The sequence below is a fragment of the Wyeomyia smithii genome, chromosome 3 (genome assembly GCF_029784165.1).
Source record: "Wyeomyia smithii strain HCP4-BCI-WySm-NY-G18 chromosome 3, ASM2978416v1, whole genome shotgun sequence".
NCBI classification, from domain to species: Eukaryota; Metazoa; Arthropoda; class Insecta; order Diptera; family Culicidae; genus Wyeomyia; species Wyeomyia smithii.
In genome coordinates this window covers 202,642,700-202,659,594 of record NC_073696.1, presented here as the reverse complement: position 1 = coordinate 202,659,594, position 16,895 = coordinate 202,642,700, and positions in this window count along the sequence as shown.

The window sequence follows — 16,895 nt, the reverse complement described above, 5'->3', positions numbered from 1 at the left end:
ACTGTGATAAGTTTTTTTGTAAGAAAGGCTTATTTTGTCAAGAGGAAGCAGTCTTATCGAAACCTCGTTCCTACTTTCAAGACCGCATCACCTTTAGACATAAGCAAATTTTTAGACCAGCAATGCTTTATGCTGTGCCGACCTGGTCAAGTTGCTGTTCAACAAGGAAGAAAACGCTCCAAAGGATTCAGAATAAAATTCTGAAAATGATTTTGAAGCGTCCTCCTTGGTTTGGTACACTCGAATTACATAGACTTACTGGTATTGAACCATTAGAAGCTATGTCAAATAAAATTATTAACAATTTTCGACAAAAATCGTTGCAATCCTCAATTGCTACGATAAGCTCTCTTCATAGCCAATAAGTTAGCAATTAAGTTACTTGTAAGTTTACTTTCCCTTTTCTGACAAGTAGGTTTAAATCCCTACGAATGATAAGTCCTAATTGCGAAAGCAAATAAATCCTAACAATTAAAATTACAAATTTCTAACAGTGTTGAGAAGTCACCATTTGTGATTGGACACACATACTCATTATTTACTAATATCTATCATAAATACTTAAGCTACTAACAAATCCCCCCTTTAAAAAAAAAAAAAAGACCGCATCACAATAACAATTCCCTAAAAAGGAATTTATTGCTTCACCTCTGGTCAGATTTGTTCCAAAAGTCGCAATAGAACTAGAAAAATCTGTAGTGTTTAACGAAGAACTTTATTCGAATGAAAAGAGTTTCTCATTTTATCAGTTTTTTCATGGGTAACCTAACAAAATATATCAAAGTTTAAAACGACCCTCTAACGTAAGAGTTATCGAATTTTCCCAAAGTAGGTCCACGGTTAATCAAGATGAACGTATCAAAAAACTGTTTGTCTTTTTTTCCTAAACTGAACAGTATTTCTTGTATTTTTTTTTTTGTTGTGGGCTCGTTGATGATCTTTTTTGGGATTTACATTTGTTTGAACTTTCTCTGCTTGGTCTATTATTTCCTGGTTGTTCAATCGTTTGTTTACTTGACATCTAACCATTTTCATTTCTGTTTTTGGCATTTTTACATAAATTTTTATTTATGAACGTTGAATTAAAAAATCCGAACATGAAAGTACAAAAGCACACATTATGCGCAATATTTTATTAGTGGTAATTAGTGTCACGCCGATACACGCCGCCGCCGCCGCCGCCGGTAAAAGCCAACGGCGTCACGCCGGCGCGCCGTTCGCCGCCGGGGTAAAATGTTTTCTACGCCGCCGCCGCCGATGATATGGTCGGCGCACAGGTCTACTCACGACCCGTTGATTAACGGACCGGCGCCAACGGCTTTACTTCCTCATGCGATGGAAGGCGTGATCCCAGAGATTTTTCGCCTCGGAAAATCTCCCGGTATCGGCTAGGATTGAATCTAGACCAGTTTGGTTGGTTGTGAGTGGATCACGCCACCTCACAACCATCGATACCTATGTCGGCGGTGGGATTCGAACCCAGGCGTCGAGCGTGGTTGGCAGAGATGTTACCAACCACACTAGGCCCCCGCTCCAAGACGTTTTATGTATTCAAGATATTTTAGACATTTTAAACATTTAACGTTTTGAACAATTTAGATATGTCTCAATTGTTCTATGTCTATTTATGAAAATGTCTTCATTTTAGACATTCAAGACATTCTAGACATTTCAAACCTTTTAGACTTTTTAGACATTTAAGACAATTATACATTTTATTCAGTTTAGACATTTCAAACATTTTGGACCATTAGACATTTTGGACTTTTCAAACATTTTACACATTTTAGACATTATAGATATTATAGATCTTTTAGACATTTTGAACATGTTATACATTTTAGAAATTTTAGGCATTTGAGACATCCCGCACTTTTATTGTTAGCAATACCGCTTTTGAGAAATGGCGTGCTTATTATTTATCCGTGCTTATGTGTAATATGATTTTACTTACCCTTTCTTCTTCACGCTTGCTGCTCAACTATACCGAGTCTCGTTGATTCTGTCAATTTTTTTTTTATTCTCGCTCATTTTCCGTCGGTCTATTTCCGCCACTGTTGTGGCCAATTACCGACGCCCAGGGAGGCGACTCCACACCCAGGTCCCTAGCTCACGACCCGTTTATTAACGGACCGGCGCCAACGGCTTTACTTCCTCATGCGATGGAAGGCGTGATCCCAGAGATTTTTCGCCTCAGAACTATGTCTCTCAGGAAGTTTGGCTACATACTCGGCTACATAGGGATGTAAAATGAAAATCTAAAACCGCAAAAAGGAAAAAATATATCCAATTTCAAATGCTAGTAAATCGGTTAGTTTTTGTTGGATTTCCTTTGTTTTTGCAGCAATAGATTGGAAAATCTTCTAAGATTCTTCCCAAATGCAGAAAATTGTAATTTTATTATTCAAACAATTGTACTATTGAAAATTGTCAAGCCTTGTCAAAACGAAAAATTCAATCTTTGATTGGTCGTTATATGATTGTTTACCAAGCACGGTCGACAGAATCATAGACCTAGTAGTTTAAAATGTGCTATTTGGCCTATATAAGAGCCTGTTTAGCCGAAACTGCTCATATTATTTCCAGACAGCGGCAACAGCAGTACTTCCTTAGCAGCAGCAGAAGTGCAGTGGATACCAATATCAGTCGATAGCGGTCACAGCTGTGGCATGGCGACGGATAGCGCAGAAGTTGCAGCGGGTCTCAGCATCGATAGTACCTGATGCAGTGGGGCACTTTCTTTAGTGAAATGCTGTCTCTGTGCGATAACGAGGACTAGTAAATGCATCCAATGAAAAATTGCCTCATTTCGACAACACACCAACGTTCTGGAAAGCTGGCGTTCAAAATACTTGGGCCGTCTAGTTTTGAGTGTTAATCGGCATCAAGAAATGATCGGCATCTTATCCGATATTGGCATTAAGCAGCAAATCGTCCTTTTCAGGATGAAATAAATATCTGAGTTTATATTTACTCTTAAATTAATTTACATCTTCAAATTTTGAACAGTTATAAATTTGACTTCATCTACATGTCTCAAAACGTACTGAATCATCTTTTCCTTCAGTAATACAGTAATACAAGTAAGCACAACACCCGAACAGCTTTTATTATCTGCATAAAAACAATGTTATCGAAAAATCAAACATTAACAATTGTAATAAAACCTAATATGACAAGCAACTATATTATTGAAAACGCTCAATCATCGTTGAAACGCAAATTTCGATTGATCTGATTGGCCGTTATATGATCGCTTTCCCAAGCACGATCGACAGAATTATATACCTAGTAATTCTGAATGTACAATTTGGTCTATATAAGAACCAATTTAGTCGAAACTGCTCATATTAGTTCTAGGCAGCGGATAGCATCAGCAGCAGTAGTGGTATCAGCAGCGATATTTGGGACAGCTGGTGGCACTTCAGTTCCTTATGTAGTTCTACGTCAACCTTGCGGCCGTGGTCGTTTGTTTGATTTTTTTGTTAGATTACGCAACAGGAGGCTATTTCGAATGTCAGCCTGTCTGCAGGAGTAAAATTTTGTGACTATACTTGTTATATTGCAGCCTCCTTGCTGAACGGTTGAGCTGGAATTTTCATGGGGACTTTTTTCGAGAAGACAAAACTTTTAATACGTACCGCTTAACGAAATTCGAAAGGTCGATTTTTATTGGCAGCCTACTGTTTTTGTTATGCGATAAACAAAAACTCGAATATTGTTCTCGAATCGACCATTGACTGAACTACGCAACGTTTTATTCAAACAGCATGCTTGTTGCGCAGTAAGCGATATCGCTAGATATAGCAGGAAAACACTGATACTTTTACGTTCATTTCTCCTATTTTATTCTACAATTGGCTCCCACACTCGTATATCTACTATAACGCAACCCGTGTTGAGAGCAAGTGGTGAGAGCTCCAAACAACTGTTTTTCAATCCCGTTATGCTTCAATATTCTCAAAATTTACACCTACCTCCAGAAGGAATTTCTGGCTACGCCACTGGTATGACATCTTGGCAGTGGCAGATGATTATTATTTTTTTTTTTTTTAAAAAAAACTCAATAAAAAACATATAAAAGTTTTTTTTGTAGAGTTCATTTTTAAAAAGTTTTTTTTTTTTTGTAATGAAATCTCCGAAAGGTAAGCTAAACCATGATGGCTGTCAATTCATGGAAAAATTCGAAGAAAAAAGTTGAAATTTAAAATTAAAATTAAAATCACAACGGTTTGTTTGATTGGCATGATGTTTTTGGCAAAGTTGGAGACAGTAGTATTGCCCTTTTCGAAAAAAAATTACATCGTAAGACAAAAAAAGTGAAAAAACACAAAAATATTATTACGAATAAATTATCAGAAAATAACACTTTTTAAAGATTTTTTTTTGAGAAATGGAAGTTTTTTACATTGTATATTGTTTTTGAAGGATAAAACTAACTGGTCGACAAAAGCGAAAAAAATTCTGCCCAAAAACTCGAAATAGCTGCCTTAAAAAGATTATGGTTTTTAAACCATTCATGTTAACTTTTGTGCCTCTAGCCTTTATTTAAACGCGTCAACTAACTTGAAAGTTCGCATAGTAATTGCTCGCCGGGCTCGTCGCTTCAACGTTATGTTTTTCATCTAAGTCTCTAGAAAATGTTGGTACTGGGGGCACCAAAATTCACAGGAATTGCTAAAAACCCTTAATCTTACTTTTTGCTAGTATGAGCTTTAGGGCCACACCTGTGTTGACCAGTGTAATTATTCACGACTTTGCTGAAGACACTGTATCGATCAAACAAACCGATTGGGCAGTGAATTGAGGTGCTCTTATTCAGATCGGAAGTGCGTTAAGTGTTTAGAGACTTAAAAAATGTTTTCTCGTAGATAAACGCAGGAACGACGAACTCGACGAGCAATTACTCTGCTGCCTTTTGATGCACTGCTATCTTTGCTAGGGGCACCAAACTTCACTAGAATAGTTACGAAGCTATAATGTTTTATTTTTTTCCAATTTAAGCTCTACGGCAAAACCTGTGTTGACCAGTGTAACAACGCAACAACTTATGGCCGTTAGAGATATAGTTGTGATAATTTCTATCGTCTTCTACACATGAAATCAACAATGTTTAGATCAAAATAATGAATTAGGAAAAAGAAGAGAATAAAGTAAAACTTTAAAATAGTTAAATATACTGTCAACCTAATATCAGACTGACTCAAGTCAAGTTGTTATATGATTTCAAATCATTCATAACCTATCAATAACAAACTCGATTAGGAGAAATTTAGATGTGTTAGGTGTCGTACACAAATTACAAATTACATTGTGTTTTTTTCTGTAACGATAGATAACGTTCGATATGACAACCCCCCTAAAATTACGTAACGCTGAACAGCCTGACCCCATTCGAAATTTTCAATTTCGAGCAAACATCACAGTTACGTAACTGTCTCTAATACTCTTTACTAAGAGTTATCAAAATCAGTTTGGTAATCAACTGCTGCTGTATGTTTTGTTTTACCTATTCTGAAATATTTGTTTCAAGGGGCATAGGACTGGCAACGGTTTATGTCAGTTTCCTGGAAATTTTGGACGCCACATTTAGTGTCAAGAAGTAAATATTGAATTGCTCCAGCTAAGGTACTGCAAGAGAACTAACTGCATTTTGTTTCGTTTTTCTTTTCATGGTGACCTATTGCCATAAAATGTTTATTCGGATTCCAAAAGGGTTATTCCTTACGTTGCATCAAATGAGAGGAGGTGGAAAAATTAGTGTAAACAGTTTTATAACGTAATTGGCTATTAGGTAACAAAATGAATTATTCTGAAACGGTTCTCTCGTTTGTTATATAGATGAGTCTTTTTTGGAGAAATCAATAAGATGTTTACAAATCTTTCTACAAAGAATTATTTGAACCTATTGCACATATTCAAATTGAATTTAGCAAATTTTTGGACCATGATTTTTGCTGTTACAGCCGCAACATAGATCCGACCAGCTGTTTACCTGATGGAACGAATTAAACTGTGACCATATCCCAAAATAAAGCATTAGCGTATCTTGTTGATTTAGCAGCTCAAGGAGCGAAAATCGGTTGCTGACCCCTGTGACCTTACCACCGGACCGTTTTCCTACCGGTCGCAAAATTTATTAGTCTCTATTTTGGCAGGACCGTACGTAGGTATTCAAGATGCAGACAGCAGCCGATTTTTGTCCCCCTTGTGTGCTTGATTTCCTGCTGTTGAGACGAGATGAAGCGGAGGTGCCGGGTTAGATTTACAAGGTTTCTTAGTTGAGCAAGAATGGGGGTACATAACTACATGTCACTAACACCAGCTGAAGGATTGGTTGTTTAGAAAATATGGGCCAGTTTCTAGGGAATAAATTGTGGTCAATATTACTTTTTTTATGTCTAACTGGATGTGTGACTATTAAACTGTGTCTACCGGTTTTTTGGCAAAACTTCCACTAGATGAAACTGCTGCGATTGAAATTATTCGTCACGCTCATTCGAGGCGAGACAAAATTACTTTTGAATCGCAAATAAAACAAGCCTTATCTTCAACCGAACCCGAGGATAGAATCTGACGTATCTATCGTTAAACTGAAACAATATCAACCTGATTTCGGACTCTCATTCGAGTCGTTTGAATCGGTCGAAACGGTCGATGACTGATTTGCGAAATTATAGGCAGACAATAAAACTCGGTGCTGGTCACAGTATCAAAGGTATCGAAACTTAAAAAGTGACTCAATTTCATTCGTTTACTTTTATTCCCCGGTGGAAGTCGAAATGATATCAGATACGTACTGTAGGTCTCCCAGAACTGGATTTTTCGTTTCGCAACGGCCGACATAAAAAGAAATCACATCTGCTTGATCGGACGGAACCCTTCAGTTAGTTGCGCAGCATGTGTTTTGGCGCGGGTTTGTTCGTATGAATATAGTTCGCGCGTTTAATAACAGACCCAACGAGCTCACAAGAATGTAAAACGAAATCACTACAATTTGGCAGCGCAAGGTGCTTCCGTTTTGCTCGTGCAATGAAAAAAAAGTACCCCGTGATAAACGCTGTGCCTACGAAAGTGCTGAGGATTGAAGCGACTGACCTACAATTGGCACATTTTACAATGCTTGATAATTTTCACGTGGGACTGTGTTTTGAGACAAATTATGGTGGGAAATGAAAATTGAGAAGAGAGGTAAACACCTTAACAAAAAGTTAATTATTTTAATATAGAGAAAAATATAATATTTCTTGATGATTAATAAAACTGTGGTATCATTCACAAGGGTTATTCTATTTTTTTTTGCATTTTACTATCGTTGAATGATGAGAATTGCATAGAGCAGCTCTATAAGTTCTGTTGTGCCTAAGTGAATCGTACGCTGCTTCGAATTCTGTAGAGACATGTTGAGAAAGCAAGGTAATCTTCTGATCTTACCGAGTATCGTACGCAGAGTGGACATTTGTTTCATCGAAGATCGACATTCACGAAAAATGCACACATTGCTCGCCGACATAATATTCCTTGTTTTCTGCTAAATTGAGCGTATGCCAGGCCAGCGTATGCCAAAACACATACCATATTGGCATGGTGTTTCTGAAGAAATGTAATCAAAATTTTCTTCAAACGTTCGTATGTATATACATGACATTTGATGCCAAACCACTGAGAGAACGAAGTTACATTTTGTCCATTACATTTAGAGATACCATCCGTCCGATTTTGAGATCCTGTTGAGGCGTCCTGATTTATTTTTCATAGTCCTGCAATTGTCCTGATTTTTTGAAGACATTCAATATTGTTCTTTTTTTTAGAACTAATTTCTATTTTTATCAATGACTTTTACCCGTTAATATTCCAGTTCATTAAAGGCAGACAGTGTGTGCATCTGGGAAAGCGAAAAATAAGCGAACTGAAATATGATACAGACCTGGAAATATATACCGCATCCAGACGGGACATGAATACCGTGAATACCGTCTTTTTTTCGATTCCGGGACATAACGTTCACTGGGCGCGATTTTTATTTACTCTGGGAAAAGTCAGTGACGCGACGAGAGAAATCGTCTAATCGTTGCAACTGACAATCGTTAAGTTCAATTAAAGTTTAACAGTATATGCGTGCTGAATTTTTCAAACTTTTACTAATGTCTAATAATTCAAGTTTGCATGACAAAACGGAAAGGCCCAAAATATACTGAATAAATAAATGAGTAGGCTCAAAGTCTTCGATAACTGCACCCACGAGCGAACTTCCAGTAGCCACGGAAAACGTGTTGGCGATTTCGGACAGCTTAACAGGAACACAATCTTATCGTACGGTGGTCAAAAGCCAAGAGAGCGTTCAATATTAAGAATGTCGTATTGAAGCTCGGGAGAGCAAAATAGATTATCTCTATGGTATGTACTTATCTCTCTATATCGATTTATTAGAACAAAAAAGGTTACCTCAAGGTTTCGTATAACAAACTAATTTATAGGTTGCTTCATTCCTGAACAGAGTATTTTGGTATATTTTGACATGTAAATCACGTATTAGGGATTAAACTAAAATGACGTAGCATTCGTGGGTAGGGCGGATATCATCGTTTTATGACAAGGGGGGAGGGGTTGGATCCAAGCCGTCGAAGCATTTATTTTGGAAGACCGATTTTTTTGTAGGAAAAATGTTCATTTGGTATTGCATAGTCATATAGACTAACGACCTTTTTGGGATTAGAGTTCCATACCTGGATGGAGTTAAAAGGTAACGCCCGAAGGAAAAAAGGGAAGAGGACGCCCCCTCGTGGGCAGCCTTTCGTCGCTGAGACCGTGATTGAAGCAACTCCAATGTTGCTGTGATTTCTCTGCTCGAGAGCATATTCTGAATCCAGTTCATTGTAGTGTTGTTAACTCTACTATTCAGAAGGGCTGCATTGATTGAAGCATAACATCGAAAGCCTTTAATATCATGAAATACGCATAGCGCCGTCTCTTGATACATCAGCGACTTTTCGATGAGAGTAACTATCGCAACCGATGATAAATGGCTTCTTGGTTGCTTTGCAGTACCTCACTAGTACGCAGACCTCGAGAGGCGGGATATCGTTCAGGTCCCCGGGGAAGTAAGCGGATGCGATGACTATGTCGTGCTTCCCGTTGGACGTCGGGACTTCCGCTATTATGGCAACGACGTTACGTTGAATAAATTCTGTAATTGGAGTGAATTTGATTACTCTGCTTAACAGAATTGGAGTCCTAGGTTTGGGCTGGGTGTTAGAGTAGATTAACCTACCATTTGAGTCCGTATGGCTCGGAGCCCTTGTGTTGTTGACCCATGGTTCCTGGACCAGAGCAACAGTTAGTTGCTCTTAGATGAATCTTTTGCCAAGGACGCTGGAAGCTCTCTTAGCGTGATAAAGATTCACCTGGATGCAGCGAAAGCTGCTCATTGGGTGTTGGATCCCTCTGTGGTTGGTTCGAAGGATCAGGTACCTTGTAGACGGTTGCCACCAGCAGAATTGGTGCTTTTGGTCGTCTTTACTCCGACACCGGCTTGCGTTGCCTGCTGTGAGCGATGGGCGATAGACACATGACCTACATCGAAAGGTGGTTTCTGGGACCTTGGTTCGCGAGCTGACGATGTTTGAGGTAATGAGCTCCTTGGAGTTTTCTGCGGAACCTTCCTCTCGACCGAGAGTTTGCGAACGGGGAGGGGTTGAGGCGTCGAGCTATTGCTAGCTACCTGCTGAACCTTATCCCTTATTGCGGGGTTGCGTTGAACCTTACGCGCCGTCCCAGTGCAGAGATACCGTCGTTCTTGTTCTGGATGAATCGCAGTATCTTCTCGTTTGAAGTGGTCACGCGAACAGGATATCTTTCGGCAGGTCATACGTTTTGTAAACACGCGATTGTGCTCCATCCCAGAGAGTTAGGTCTTTGATGGTTTTCACACAATTGTTTCGTTATCGGTGCAGGCCAATTAAAGGAAGCCATATTTGAAGTGGTAACTCCTGAACTTGGTTCTGAGTAGGGGAGAATCTAGTGCCGCAATCTGATCCAGAATCGAATCGTGCACTGTTCCAAGTTGCTCCTTGGATAGAAATTCGGTGGGATAGCCGTCAATAGCATCTACCATTTCCCTGTAGGTTACTCTCACCGAGTGTCTCGGAACCGAGGGACCATCCCTATTGCGGACCCGAGACTTTTTGTATTAGGTGACTGAGCGTCATTCGATGGTTCGATGAAAATTTTAAGTCAAATTTCGAATTTTAATTAGAGGCAAAAACTCATTTTTACTGCTATTATTAAAAATATTCGGTCGTTCTTAAAAGGACGGTTGGTTTTAGTTTTTACAAAGTTCCCGTTTTTACAAGTTACAAAGTCGTATTCTTACCCGTTCCAGGGAGCAGAATAGCTTGGATGTTCGGCAGAACATTTCCCTGGTCAATAGTGACACCGAATAGATGCTTGTTCAAATCCTTGTCATTGCAAATTGTGACTGCAGATGACGCGGGATGATTTTATTCTGTTATTCTATTATAGAATTCACCAATTCTAAAAAATCGAGCCAGTCTTTATTCATCGAGGAAAAATAACTGCCGATGAATGATCAACACTCATTTACTAGAAATTTCATTTAGGTCAAAACAGGTTCTTTTGAGTATCATAAATTATTGGTAAAAAGAGTTGAAAGTTTTCTCAATGAGCATTCATTAAATGTTCGTTTTTGTTCTATTATTTGTTTTAATGGAATATAAAAATACCGTAGTCCAACCTTATGCGGTCGTGTCTTGGATACCACCCTCCTACTTTTTCTTTCGATATAATACATCATACGCTTGACGAGCTAGTGAAGTGAAACTAATGCGGATTAAGTCTCTAGGCAGAGGGCCTCCACAAGACACGAGGTCTCTGAATTTAGAAATCGTTGTTTTAAATAGTCATACTGGGTACAATCAGTACAATGGTAATAGCACGCACGAAGTTTCTGTCTTCAAGAGCAAACTAAAGCGCGTGAATGGGGACCGTGTCGCATCTAATCACGTGTCGTGCATCTTTGCTTGAAAATGCCTAAGCTTGTTAACTTTATTCGTTTTGACAGTTTTGCCTTTCTCCTAGAAAGGTATAGCAATCACTGGAAAAACCAAAGGTATAAAAATGGTCCCAATGGCCGAATGTCATATACCACTCGACCCCTTTCGACGAACTGAGCATTTTCTGTATGTATGTATGTATGTGTGTATGTGTGTATGTGTGTGTGTGTATGTGCAACTTTTTTTTCTCACTCTCTTTTCTCAGAGATGGCTGAACCGATTTTCATAAAATAAATTGCAAACAAAAGGAATAGTTGTGCCATAGGTTGCTATTGAATTTCATTGTAATCGGATTTTTAGTTTAGAGGTTATGTATCAAAATGTAAAAATCACAAAACATCAATATCTCAGAAACTACATAACCGATTCCAATAAAACTGGTTTCAAATGATCGGGCTGTCTCCAGAACCCTTAACTTTTAAATTTCGGTTATGGTTGAACATATGGTTCAAAAGTTATGTAAAGAAAAGTTATCCTGAGGTTGTTTAAACTCACTTATTTTTCTCAGAGATGGCTGAACCGATTTTCACAAAAATAATGTCAAATGAAAGGTCTAGTTGCCTTATAGGTTGCTATTGAATTTCATTGCAATCGGATTGTAACTTTGTCCGTTGTTCATAAAAATGTGAAATCACATAATGAAAGTAAACATATTGACTTTCGCCTAACGATCACTGACTAATTAAAAGGTAGAAAAGTGATCAAAATGGCCGAATTTTCTGCATGTATGCATTTATAGGTGTATATGTTTGTGTGTGGGTGTGTACGTGTGTATGTTCACCTTTTTTTCGCACTCACTTTTCTCAGAAATGGTCTGACCGATTCTTTCTACCTTGGTGTCAAATGAAGGGTCCGTTTAGGTTGCTATTGAATTGTATTGTTATTAAACTTTTAGTTTTGGCGCTGCGTCAGAATGTGAAAATCGCTCTTATATCTCAGAAGCTATGAACATAGTTGAATTTAAATTAATGGGCTTTTAAACCCTTAAACAATGACTTACATAATGTTTAAATATGTGGTTTGAAAGTTATAGAAAGAAACGTAACCCGCCGACTGTTTGAAACTATAGCTACGATCAAAATATGTCGCCTCAACATCATTTAAATTTGATATTTTACTATTTCATTACTATGCTCGGGATTGAAGTTGAAATTAAAAGCCACTTTTTGCCTTTCTCCCAGAAAGGTATAGCAATCACTGCAAAAACTAAAGGTATAAAAGTGCTCAAAAGGGCCGAATGTCGTATATCACTCGACTCAGTTCGACGAGCTGAGCATTTTCTGCATGTGTGTGTGTGTGTGTGTGTGTGTGTGTGTGTAACGCTCTCCCAATCTCACTCGTTTTTCTCAGAGATGGCTGAACCGATTTCAATGAAATTAATTGCAAATGAAAGGTCTAGTTGCCCTATAAGACCTTATTGAATTTTATTGTAATCTGATTTCTAGTTTAAAGGTTCTGTATCAAAATGTAAAAATCACGAAACATCAATATCTCAGAAACTACTCAACCGATTTGAACAAAATTAGTTTCAAATGAACGGACTACCTAAAACACCTTTAACTTATGAATTTTATGAAGATTGAACATGTGGTTCAGAAGTTATGGAAAGAAACGAGTTCTGGATACTATTTATTCTCACTCATGTTTCTCAGAGATGGCTGAACCGATTTTCATAAAATCAATGGTAAAATTGAAGGTCTTGTTGTCCCCTAAGACCCTAATGAATTTTTTTCGCAAACAGATTATTACTTTGCCTGTTATGTTTAAAAATGTGAAATGCAGCTATGAAAAGAAACATATTCCGAAGACTACTTGGACTCACTCACTTTTCTCAGAGATGGTTGACCCGATTTCCATAGAATTAGTATCAAATGAAATGTATAGCTGCGTCATAACACCCTATTGAATTTTGCTGTAATCTAGCTGTAACTTCGTCTGTAATGTATCGAAATGTGAAAATCACGAAACTTCATTATCTTAGAAACTACACAACCGATTTGAACAATATTGATATCAGATGAACGGGCTAGTTAAGGGTTAACTGATGAATTATGATTGAACACGTGGTTTCAAAGTTTGGCTACCCTATACATTCTCTTTTCATTTGATTGTAATTAAACTTAAGCAACCGTTATGTTTCAATTTGTAAAACAACGAAAGTCTATTATCTCAAGTATTACACGACTTATTTGAACATAACTAGTGTCCTACAAACGAGTCATCTCTCAAACTTACAAATAACAAACTTCATAACAATTTAATATACTGTTCAAAAGTTTTGGAAATTAAAAGAAATTCGAAGACTATTCAACTATACCTGCTTTGATCAATATAAATGGCCTCAACATGATTTAAATGTGACATCGTACTATCTGAACGTTCCCGGTATCGCTCGTGATTAAATTGTTCGAAATTAAGAGTCATTTCTTTTATTTCGCTATTTCTTAAACACTAACATTACGTCCCTTTATTGGATTCAAGCATTCATGTATATATATTTTTACAAATAATAAGTTTGAATGAGAAAGGCTGAGTCTGACCGCTAGGTGGATTAATTTAGGTTTTTAAACAACTAAACGTTGTGTCTAAGAAATGTCTATTCGAAAGATTGTCTGTAATTTTCATCTAATTAAATATTACCGTCGAAATTAAGGCGGACTTTCCCGTGCTCCGCAAGCACTACCTGTTCCACTAACATTTGCGGAACCCTCTGTCCCGGTCTGGTCCGTAATCCTTTTTGGACTTTATAAACTCCAACCCGGTCCAATTTCAATCATTATTTTCGACTCGGAGACAGCTGCGTCCAACTGATTTGCAATTTTGTCTGGCATTATTATTTAGTAGTTTCCCACACGATTTCTCTATTAAGTTATTCTGACAGATGAGCAGTTTAAAAATATAAATACTCGTATTCTTAATATAGTTCGGTAATCAAAAATACAAAAGATTGACCATAAACCCGATATAGCTTTTTCTGTGTTGCCAAGCAACAAGGTAGAGGTTTTTTTTCCGGCATCGTGACAGTGTGCGCATCCTGCATCTTGCCAGTGGCACAATTCACAGCCAACGTCTTCAAGAACCGTGGTGCGGAAAGGTGAAGGTGCGCAATTTTGACAACTCTCGGCGATCAGCACGCATGACTTTGCACGAGCGTTCATCGTAATGCGCCGAAACTGAGGCAAGATGAACAAAAAAAGCGACCTTTTGCCACGGATCGTACATTTACCTGCCAACCGGTTTTCGATGAAGTGATTTATTGGAAGCACTCTTCAGGAACTGAATGGGGTTCGTGGTTGGTTTTGTTTCTCCTGTTGTGATGGTTTCGTTCGTCCGTACGGTCGTCATGTTGAGTTGCAGCATCTCACCCGCCACAGGACCGGTGCAACGTTTTTTTTCACGTCGACAGATTTTTTTTTCATTCTTGTTTGGGCCAAACATGGTTTTTACACTAATTTTTATGTAATTTTCCTTCCAAACTGGTTCATTGACTTTCGATGGGTTCAAGATTGTCAGTTTTTTTGCTCCGTTTCAAGCTGGTATTTTTTAGTCGCATGGAAGAAAGTTGCTAAGTGCTTCAAATTTGGAACATTGCACCTGCCCTTCATTGCAGCAATTATCCCTCGATCGGATACTGAGACGGGCAATGCGGAAGGAGGAAACCCGTTCCATTTTTCTCCGGGAGAATCTGGACGCAATCGAGCGACTTGTTTTTAATTAAAACATTCTTAACGCAGAAGCAGAGAAGCTGTGTGTAAAAGGCCGCCATTCTGGTATGCTTTGGCCGGCCGATTCTTATCAGTCGAGTTGTTTGGCATTGCGAAAAAGTGAAGCTGAAGCCTCGGCCGTTGTACATCTGGCCTGCCTGGAGGAACACTAAACCAGTCCGCGTAATTTCGTTCGCAGAAAATTACTGTCTGTTTCCCTTTCGCGAAGGCTCTTATCACTTTCTGCTTTTATGGCGACGCGATTCCTGAACTGTCAATTATTCGGAACTTCCCTTTCACTAAGGCAGGTCTATCATTAGATTTTTGTCAAAATTGTCGAGAGCGCACGCAGCATAAGAGCTGCAATTTTGGCCGAGTGCTTTTGTTTTGGTCGAGTATACGATTGCTTTTTTGCGGCCAATTTTAAATGCGTCACAATTTCAGTACAGTGGTAATTAATAATGATAATGATGGTTCCACCTCGAAAAAAGTTTTTAAGTCACAAGTGATTCATTCCAAACTCTGTGCATGCGCTCAGTTTGTAATAATTTATCAACAAGGTACAGCATGTCACGTTCAATTCCTTGAATGCTCAATTTTAGATTGTTGTTAAAAAACATGAAGAAATGTGGGTTTCACTCAACTTTAGTGCGGTTTGACACGTGCCTTATTCGGTAAGCTCATTTTCACGTTTTCGCATATTATCGACACTTACCGTCGTCATGCGACGACACGTGACCCAAATTCAATGAATCTCCATTGTCCAATTGTCAAATTATTAAACATAAATCGAAACACGACAGGCAAAAAAAAACCAAAACAATTCAAACTCAACCCTTCCCCTTCCCGGAGTAAATTCTTCGATTGTATACACACGAAATCGATCAACCAATAATCCACCCTGCGAATGCCGATGAAGTCGTCGTAGCGCACAAAGGAAAAGTCAACTTCTTTTCCCGATCCCAATCCTGAACCTATCGGCAAACGATCGGCATCCTAAACTGATGTTCACAATAGCAGAAATGGCCCATTATTCCCATTGTCTACGCGAATGCTTATTTTTACTCTTTCCTTCGTTCTACTTTCATTGTAGGTTTTTGTCATAACCCGACACAACTAATAATATTGTGCACAAAATTTCACAGCTAGTTATAGGCCGGAGCGTCGAAACTGCTAATAGAACCTGCCAAAATTAGTTCAAATTGAAATGAGAACAAAAGAGCGCCGATCAAGGGTAAAAAGGCGTGAAGAAAAAGGCTCGGTTTCTTTCGGGGTTTCACATTCTTTAATCCACGTCATTATGTAGGACCCGCACTGAATACCGTCACCACAAGCTGAAGCGAGATTCGAATCTGCGATATTGCAATCAATAAATTTCGCTCAAGATCTAATTTCCTCCTTTGTGTGCTCGGTTTTCACTTCGCTCTGTGTGTTTTCTCCCGTCTCGGATCGGATAGGTGAAGGAAAAAGGGTTGCGCTGTGGTTGCTGGATTTATTTGTGATGCAAAATTTAACCAATTTTGAATGACGGAAAGATTTTCGGTACAACTTTCCTAGCGGCGAGTGCGGATTAGGTTCATTTCTACCTGGCGGTCCCTCGGCCAGGGAACGAACGGTAATGTGCAAAAGCAGTGGCTGCGTAGGTTGGAGGGAAGGATAACATTGAACCGCGCTAAGGTTACCCCTTCTAGATGTGTTTCGTTGTTTAGGCAGGATTCGTTTTGTTGAATTATGAAATGTGGACATATTTGTTGCGGGGAAAAGAGAAAGGCCCACCGGAATGCTTTATCGGATAATCGATCATAATCTTTTTCTCATCACAGTCGAAATGTAACGTGACAGTAGAGCACGGATGTGGTTTTAGTGATATTGTAATGAATCGAGGTTGGAGTAGCGGAAAGGCGGTCACACATAGAAATGTTTAACAAGAATGTACATTGTTAGTGATTGAAACGGAGAATGTTTTCATGTTTGTTTAAAAAATCTCTTTGGCTACTTTAGCTAAGAAAAAAAAGGGGAATATTTGGGCAGAAGCTTATTAAATGACATGTACAAGCCAGAGTCATGAGATACGGTTATACTGGCATTACTGGCATTACATAACACTGGTAAATACAAA